We start from the raw sequence: 10,176 nt of genomic DNA on the forward strand, positions 1-10,176 counted from the left end.
GCTGAGTGAGTTCTAGTGTTAACAGGCAACAAGTCATACTTACACATTCATACTCGTTCGTATCCAAATATACACATACCATTCTTAACCTATTCCACATTCATATGTTTTGACAAACTTTATTAACACTCAAATCATACATATATGCGTAGCACATTCACATTCAACACTTACCTTAACTTCCAAAGATTATGTTCATAGTCCGCTGTCTATAACTATAGTCAAGATCGTGAACACGTACAAGGTCTGTCGTCCTTACTTGTGTTCACCATTCATGGTACGTACAAGGTCCGCGGTCCTTCCCTATACCAACATCCATAAATAGCACGTAAAAGGTCCACCGGCCTTCCCTATGGTGACACCTACATAATAGCGCGTACGAAGTTCATAGTCCTCCCCTATGCTACCCCCATTACATCTACAACATGTTGAAAAATTTTATTGGCTTCTAAATTAAAGGTTATTGTTTCAACCTAGTGTTAGATCCGTAGAAAACATTACTATAGAGGGGAGGAGGGGTAGAGGACGACCTAAATTAACTTGGGATGAGAGAATTAGGCATGATCTGATACACCTAAACCACTCAGAGGACATGGTTGATGATATGAATTATTGGAGAAGTAGAATTAAAGTTAAGGATTTTTAGGGATAAATGAATACTTTAGGGCGTATATTTAACTTATTCTGGTCACAAACAATAACGGTACTTTCTTTCCATACTTATAGTATTATTATTATTATTTGTATTATTATTATTATTATTTTAACTTTTACTATTGAACTTTGATTTCCTTATATTGCCCCATACATATGTATTCTAGAGCTGAGGGTCTCTCTGAAAGCCACCTCTTTATCCCTTTGGATAGAGATGTGCCTACATCTCACCCTCCCCAGACCCTACTTATAACTATGCTGTTGGTGGGACTCCACTGGGTATGATTGATTGATTGATTGTTTCAAACTAGTGTTTTACCCAACGCGTTATGTCGGGCAGGTCAGGTATGTTTATGTACCCTTCACATTGCAGCGGCGCACTACTGTGGGTTCGGTTGGTACCATAATTAAACCTAAAAGATTCGATTGAAAAATATCGAGTGTTGAAACCTTAGCGGGTAAGACCGAGCGTTACTGCGGCGAGTCGACATGAATTTGGTCAATATCGATTACATTCGATACGATATAAGCAACGATGGTAAAACCCAAGTATTAAAACCTATAAGATAGAATCGTCAAATTAACATATTAAAGGACTAACATGTAAACAAATAAAATATTTAAAATGACATTTGTTGTGTTAATATAAAATCGGGGCGTTGGTAGAACCTGAGCATTATAGGTCCCGTGCATTGTTGCGGTGAGTTGATGGGAATTCGTACAGCTTCGGTTACATTCATTATCGTACCGTGTAAACAATGTTCGCAAAATCCAAACCCGAAAATAAATTCGTTAGGTTAACAAATAAAACATAAAACATTTAAAACGACGTTTATTTGATTGGTAAAACTCGAACATTGTCGGTTATGTGCATTGTGGTGGGGAGAGGACGAGAATTTGATCAGTTTCGGCTACGTTTATTACGTTAGCGGAACTAAAACAAAAGGGAAGCGAAAATCTGGGTGTTAGTAAAACCCAAGGGTAGTCAGTCATGAGCATTGCAGCGGTGAGTCCGTTTAGTTATAAACAAATAACTCGTTACGATATTGGAACTAAAACAAAAGGATGGACAAAAACAACATATAAAATTTGAGGTGGATCAATGGGGTGACATGGTTCGGTAAAACTCGGGCGTTGGGAAAACCCAAACATTATCAGTCTCGGACGTTGAGGCGGTGAGTTTATGCCATTAATTCAGTCGGATCCTGTCATGTGTGTTACAGTATCGAACTAAAACAATAAAAATAATACAAAAATTATGGTAGACCAATGGGGTGTCGTCGGTCAGTAAAACTCGGGCGTGGAGGTGGTGAGTTTACGCGAATTTGGCCGGTTTCCATCACGTTCGTTATAATAACATAACTAAAACAAAAACAAAAAAATGGCGTACGGTTGTTACTTCTGTATGGTAGCTGAACTAAAGAACACAAAAAAACTACATAAACAAAAAACAACTGACCAATTTGGTGCCGCCAGGCAGTCCAATAGGGCACTTGCGGAACCAAACTTTCTATTTGTGATCGGGTTACGTCATGTTTGTTATGGTATTGAAACTAAAAAAATTGAGGTAGATCAATGGGGTGTCGTCGGTCGGTAAAACTGTGTTGTCGCCCCGGGCGTTGAGGCGTAGACTACGCAAATTCGGTCAGTTTCTATCACGTTCGTTATAACAGCATAAGTAAAACAAAAACTGACATTCAGTTGATTTTTTCTTTACGTTCTATATGATAGCTGAACTAAAACAAAACAAAAATTATAGACCAATTGGGCGACACTTACGGCACCAAACTTTCTATTTATTACATAGTAAAAGTTAAGTTTAATTATGTTATATACTTAATTTAACATAAAAAAAAAAAAACTTGGGTCGTGAGAACAGATTTTTTGTGGTCGTTCACCTCGAACTTACAAAAGGCTGTTTGCATACATTATACTATAAAAAATTGTTTTATTTATTTACTATACTGTAAGTGTTTCTATATTCTTTTCGGGAGAGGTTGGAGGGTGTGTGAGCTGCATTATCGATGAAGGCACATAAGTTTCGGTGGCACAAACTGTTTTATGCATATTACATATATATGTTTCCGGTGTTAAAAATAAGGTTATTTACAATAGTTTATAAGATAATTACATACTTAGAATGATTTATGCTTATAATAAATCGGTCGATAAAAGTTTTATCAATGTACATTAGCAAATAAAAAATTTCGTTAAGGCCTACGAGTCTTTTTATTTTGGCTTTACCAAGGTATTTAAATTCTCGGAAACGACCCTGATTCTTTTAACAATGTAACAACATGAATTTTATGAGAGGTGTCAATTTTTAAAGTTGTTCTCAGTGAGCCATCATGTTTGTGTGTATAAACAACTTGAATATGAGAAGAATTGAAATTTTCATGAGATATATACTAAATATTAATTAAGTAAATTGATCTTCATGTCATATAACATAAGATAATAGTTAAGATTTAAGATTTTTGAGGTTCCAGATTTGAAATCAAACCTAACGTAATGAAGTTTTCTTATATTGGTATGTTTTTTTCTTAATAGTATTTTTAGATTAATCTAGTCTGAAGTATCAAAATTAATATATTTGGCTAACCTCCTATTTCAAAAATACTCATTGAGGAGGTAGGTTGTATTGAAAAACGTTGAGAAAAAGGACTACGTACTTTGTCCTTGCACTTCAAACTTAAGTTTCATTACTTTCTGGAATTCCGTTTGTCCGCTTGCATGATTTTTATTCGGCATGTGCAAAAAGTCTATTCAAAATTGCATCCGTTTTTTTATTGCTGTTAAAAGTTTTTGCTACAGTACTACATATAAATCCCAATCTACGGAAACAAACTATTTATTATTTAATAATAAATAATGACACAACCATGTTCTTTCGGAGAAGCGTTTTTTTTCCTTATATTAATTTGCATAATTTAGAAAGTAATTTTTTATGTATTAAAAGTACCTTTTAACCATAACCGTTAACCGAAAATAACTGATAATCGATTTGTCGTTGAACCAAATTAACCGATAACTTAGATTATTAGATTAACCGATGGTTATGGATATAGGTTATTTGATTAACCGTTTTATTGGTTATGGTTATGGTTGAGGGTGTCCATAACCGGACATTAACTGGTCCGAAAAGAGTTAAGACATGCTTACATCGAGATGAATACTATATGTGTAGCATAAGTTAGACCGGAAAATGCATGATATAATTTAATTTTTACTAACAACCCATGAAATTGGTTTCTTTACGCACTGACATTTATAAATTGAGTACTCTGAATACACCCAACTTTCTAGTCGACCGCCGAGGTCCGCCTAACGACTTATGCAACCTTAAGAAAAAATAAAGAGTTACATTTTTTATACAATCAAACAATATTTGTTTTATTACAGACTAATTTGTAAAACTTGGAGCAACACCAACTTGAGGACCCAAACGGTTAATACGAAAAGTATAAGGGTGGTACGAAAGATCTCAAGGGGCGGTTCGGTGGAGATCCAAAGTTCAGGGACCAAGTTGAATAACTTGGTGTCATAATTATCTTTTACATATTATTAAATAAATTAGAGGTCTAGTTTAATTGTGATTCCTAGTTTGAGTAGGATTAGAATTGTGGGTATTATATAAACCAATCATTAGTTTTCTTTTGGTAGAGTAGAGAAGAGTATAAAGTATTTTTTTCTTGTTTTCTATTAATGAAAAGAGTCGCATAAACGTTTTATGCAAAATCGTGTTTGGTGTTCTTGATTCACTTGTCTAAGGTTTAACAAGTGGTATCAGAGCCTAACGATCCAGGCTCGTGTTTCCGATTGACGGCAAGTCGTGATTGCGGTAGTAGTTCCAATCAAAGACATAAGAGGCCAAGAATCCGATCGCGGGAAAGAAACGGTCAAGATAGTTACGAGGAGAAACCGGAGGCTACTTAAATATTGATTGAAGGTCATCCGAAGTACGTATCTAGAAACGAGTAAAGATCGGTCAGTGAGGTTTGTTTGTTTAATATAAGTAGCCAAGCTTACGGTTACTCAGAGAACACGTAATAGGAGAAAATAGTTGCCGGCATCCATCAGTTGCTTGATTATTATAATATATTGAATTGTGTGTCTATTCAATTGTGAGGTTATACACAGCCGCCACATAATATATATTGGTTTTATATTGCCATCAAAGTCAACAATAATTTATAGAAGTATTTGTTTGCTACTGAAGAAATCATCAAAGAAGACCCGCTGAAGAAACACTAAGTGACCCCGGGCAGATTACAGATAATCTGGGGGTTAAATAGATGTTTCCCACGAGGGTTAAGTCCGGCAAAGATGGTTCTTCTGATGACCTGCAAAACAGACACCGTGAGCACGTCACTGAGAAGGGGGGGTACCTCCTTGTGACCACCCTCCGGTGTGAGAATCAGACTAGATTGCTCTTGAATATAAGTGTATATTAAGAGAGATTGCTAGAGAAGATAAAATGATAATACCATTCCAAGATGTTGGAGTATTTATAGCCGAAGGTAGGTTTCCAAGAGGGTACAGCCGGCTGAATAGTATTCCTGTTCTGCCAACTGTGAGCTACGCACATGCCATGCTGGTGGTTGGTGGGTAGGCAGCGGCTGATAGTGACCAGGCCGGCTGTGTACTATTCCTTTTCCACCAACTGCAGGCTATGCACATGCTACGACAGGTTGGTGAGTAGGCAGCGGCTGATAGTGACATTAAGTAATAGAGCATGCAGCTCGTTGTACTGTTGTCAGTGAGCTTTCGCAGCTTTGGTCAAATCTTTTGTCCATACCTCGTCAGGTACAGTACAAAAGATCATCCAGTAGCGTACGGACTGGCTCATTTGGGCGGGAGTTTTCCCGGCTTTGGGCGGGAGTATTCCCGGCTTGCTCACTCCTTCTTCAGGTGACATTACTGAATTATTTAAGAGTTAAGTGCCTTGTGCGTGTAGCCTTGCTGCGCGGGTAGCCTTCCCTGATGGCTAGTATCCGTTGCTGCGGGAACAGGCGGAGTACGTCGACCATTGGGAGGCTTTTCCTGCGGGAACAGCTTGCGTACTGCGCGTAAGGACGTCACGTCTCTGAGCATGGTGGGTCCTGCGGATCCAGTTGGTTTCTGCGCAGACGTCTCTCTTCAAGGTGAGTCTTGCGAGTTTAGCCTTTGCGCAGACGTCCCTGTTAAAGGTGAGTCTTGCGGGTTCAACTGCGCAGACGTCCCTCTTTGAGGTGAGTCTTGCGGGTCCAACTGGGCTCTGCTGGGACCTACCTCTTCAAGTCCCCCCAGTCCAATGTTCTTCTCATGAATTGTTAATAAGTGAGGTGAACTTTTGGACTTAAGCAAAGGGTTTTGAAAAGGGTTTAGTTTTAAGGTTTTCCATGGGGATTCTTCCGCGGAAGTCCTAATGTCACGTGCAGAAATTCCCGACTTTTCTGCTTGATCTTTGGGTATGATGCGGGTAGGTCTGTAACCTCCTCGCAAGTCAGGAGCGTTGAGTTCCACTTGTGTAGATTCTCCATGAGGTTTTGGTAGTTTTGAACATAGTGATCAATTATGTTAAACAACCAATTCCATCTTGGAGCTTCAAACAATATAGTTCTCGACGTTCCCGCTATGCGGGGATGTTATTCCCGTTTCCGCAAGCATGGCCCAGAAGATCCTTCTTGGTTTCAATTCCCTGCGGAGTGCTAGGTATGTGAAGGGTTTCGCCTTGACACTGTACCCGCACTCGTCTTATAGTTACTTTACTTCCAAGGTATTCCTGGCTTCAATTCCCTGCGGGTGCTAAGTATGTGAAGGGTTTTGCCTTGACATTGTACCCGCACCCGTCTTATAGTTACTTGGTTGCCGAGGTATTCTTGGCTTCAATTCCCTGCAGGTGCTAAGTATGTGAAGGGTTATGCCTTAACACTGTACTCGCACCTGTCTTATAGTTACTTGGTTGCCAAGGTAAGGGGTATAGTCCCGCTTACTTTTGAATCTTTTTGACTAGCGTTGTAAACGTTGTATGACATGCTCACGCATACTTTAGTTTAATTTAGCAATTTTCCAATTGTTTTGAATAAGTTAACCGTTCGACGCGCGGTTGTCAATAGGTTAGTGCAGTTTCCTCTATCATGATTGTGCGGGTAGGACCGTCACTTTCATTTAGTGGGATGACCAATCTTCACCTATAACTGACCTGCGTGAAGGTTTGCCATTTTTTGTGTTTATGCGGGTTTTGCTGCCATCCACACGCAACGACTTATCTCCATATTTATGCGGTGAATACCGGCATACCGTCCGGAAAGTTTATAAGTATAAATGTAAAGCGATCAACACAATGTGATAAAGGAGAATCATTTCCATTAGAAGTGGCCCCAGGCCGTTTCTTTATAAGTTTGGAATTGATCTACATGTAACATTTGCGTAATTGAGCTCCATTCCATGTTCTTGGGATGGGGGTGCCATCGAGCCTTTCGAGCCGGTATGCGCCCTTTCCCAAAACTTCTTTGATAATGTATGGCCCTTCCCAGACGGGGCCAGCTTTCCTGGGCGTTCTTGGTTCGAAGCCTCGTTGTTACGCAGTATGTAGTCTCCAACATTGTAGCTGCAGAGTTTTACCCGCGTGTTATAGTACTTTTGCATTTGTCGTTTGTAGTTCTCTTCACGCGCTGCGGCTAAGTCTCTGTGTTCCTCGGTTAGCATAAGGTCTAACCATCTTTTCGCATCATTGTCCTCTGGTTGAATCAAGACCCTTGGTGAGGGTAGACCAATTTCAACCGGGACCATGGCTTCAGTGCCATAAGTGAGGCTGAACGGGGTTACTCCCGTACTTGCCTTTTTCATCGTTCTGTGTGCCCAAAGGACGTGTGGAAGTTCGTCCACCCAGCCGGATCTGTGTTCCAATAGTCTTTTCTTTATGCCATCGACGATGCTCTTATTCGCTCTTTCCACCTCACCATTACCCTGCGGGTGCGCCACTGAGGTAAAGGTGTGGGTGATTTGAAGTTCTTTCAGCCACTGTTGTAGCTTCTTGTCAGCAAAGTTGGTGCCGTTATCGCTCACCAAATTCTGTGGAAGCCCGAAACGACAAATAATAAATTCCCAAATAAATTTCTTGATATGTTTTGCGGTTGTTTGGGCTAAGGGTTTTGCTTCTATCCACTTGGTGAAGTAGTCGATGGCGACCACTAGATATTGAACGTTCCCTGCTGCTGTGGGAAATGGGCCTGTCAAATCAATGGCCCACTTCTGAAATGGCCACGAAGAGGTGACTGGAACAAGTTCGTTCTTCGGGCGATGCGTGTTAGGTGCGTAGAGTTGGCAAGACCTACACTTTCTGATGTATGCTAGTGCATCCGTATGCATCCCCGGCCAAAAGTATCCCGCGTTGTTTAGCTTAGCTACAACTGCGCGTGGACCTGCGTGTATCCCACAGATGCCTTCGTGTACTTCCCTTAGGAGGTAGTTGGCGTCTTGGTCGTCAACGCATCTGAGGAGTGGGCCAAGAAAGTTACGTCTGTAAAGGATGTCATCGATGAGTTGATAGTTCAGTGCTTTACAGCGTAGTTTTCTTACCTGTGTTTTCGACTCTGGTAGTATACCCGCCGCAAGGTAATTTATTATTGGTGTCATCCACGTTTCCGTGCCGGTTTGGATGACACAGACTTCTTTGTGTGGGACTGATGGTGCTCCAAGGAGTTCAATGCGGATGTCCTTTCCCAAGTGGGTGAAAGCCAATGACGCAAGCTTGCTTAACGCATCCGTAGATTTGTTTTCGCTACGCTTGACGTGTATGACCTTACAATCGTTAAAATCGCGCATGAGGGTTTTTGCTTGAGCGAGGTACAAGGCCATTGTGTCGTTCACGGCCGTGTACGTCCCGTTTATCTGATTGGCTACTAACATGGAATCCACATGAGCTTCCAAGTTCTTTACTCCCATCTTACGCGCAATCCTTAACCCGGCCAAGAATGCTTCATATTCAGCCTCGTTATTCGTACTTGGAAAATCTAGTCGAATAGCGTAAGTGTATTCTTGTCCTGCTGGGTTGGTTAGTTTTAACCCTGCGCCTGAGCCCTCGTTGCTGGCTGCTCCATCAGTGTAAAGTCGCCAGACATCATCGATGTCCTGTGCTGGAGAGGATTGAGCCTCGTCCTGGCACTCTTTCTCCCGCGAGGCGGGGACTTCGGCAATAAAGTCTGCCAAGACCTGGCCTTTTATGGCTGGCCTTGGCTTGTACTTTATCGCGTATTCTCCCAATTCTATTGCCCATTTGGCTAGGCGTCCCGACAGTTCGGGTTTTCCTAAAACGTTTGCAAGTTTGAAGTTGGTGAGAATGGTGATTGGGTGACCTTGGAAATATCGTCTTAGCCTGCGTGAAGCCTGTACAAGTGCTAAGACTAATTTTTCCAGGGTAGAATACCAGGTTTCGACGTCTGTTTGGAGACGGCTAACATAGTAGATTGGCATCTGGATGCCTTTTCGCTCGACTAGCAGGACGGCCCCGGTTGCTCTATCTGTGGTGGAGAGGTATAGGATTAATTCCTCTCCCGCTTCTGGTGTTGTGAGCGTTGGGAGTTCGATCAAGCGTGACCGAATTTCCTGAAAAGCTGCTTCCGCTTCTGGTGTCCAGCGGAAGTGCGTTTTCTTTAAACAGTTTCTCAGCGTCGACACGAATGGGAACGACCTATCCGCATGATTTGCCAAGAAGCAGTTAAGTGCAACTAGGCGTCCATTCAGTGTCTGAGCTTGCTTGATAGTAGTAGGTGATTCCATTTTGATAATGGCTTCGACCTTTTCAGGGTTCGCTCTGAAGCCATCTTTTGTAACAATGACTCCTAAGAACTTCCCTTCTTCCATCCCAAAGGAACACTTGCTCGGGTTGAGCTTCATGTTTATCCTTCTGAGTGTGTTGAATGTTTCTTCGATGTCTTTCAACATCGCTTCTGGGTCAAGGCTTTTGATGACCAGGTCATCCATGTAGACTTCCAAGTTCCTCCCAATTTGGGCGTGAAACTCTTTGTCCATCCGGCGTTGGTATGTGGACCCGGCATTCTTAAGTCCGAATGGCATCATTTGATAACAAAATGTGCCATCGGGCGTCCGAAATGCGGTTTTGTCCTGATCGTCAACGGCCATGTGGATTTGATGGTACCCTTTATACGCATCAAGGAAGCATTTAAGGCGAAACGGTGCTAACGAATCTACCTTAAGATCAATTTCGGGTAACGGGTAACAATCTTTGGGGCATGCTTTGTTCAAGTCTTTGAAATCTATGCACATGCGCCATTGCTTGTTAGACTTCGGTACCATAACGGGATTTGCAACCCAAGTTTGATATCTGCTAACGCGTACGATGCCTTCGTCAAGGAGTTCCTTGACTTGGGTTCTACACACGTTAGCTTGTTCCGCCCCCATTACTCTACGCTTTTGTATGACCGGCGTAAAAGCCGGGTCACACTTGAGCTTATGCTCTGCCTTACTTCGAGGTACACCAGTCATGTCAGCTGGTTTCCATGCGAAGATGTCAGCGTT

The sequence above is a fragment of the Bidens hawaiensis genome, unplaced genomic scaffold (assembly GCF_021521415.1).
Source record: "Bidens hawaiensis isolate Kalapana, Puna unplaced genomic scaffold, B.hawaiensis_p1.1 tig00030294_1, whole genome shotgun sequence".
Taxonomy (NCBI): domain Eukaryota; kingdom Viridiplantae; phylum Streptophyta; class Magnoliopsida; order Asterales; family Asteraceae; genus Bidens; species Bidens hawaiensis.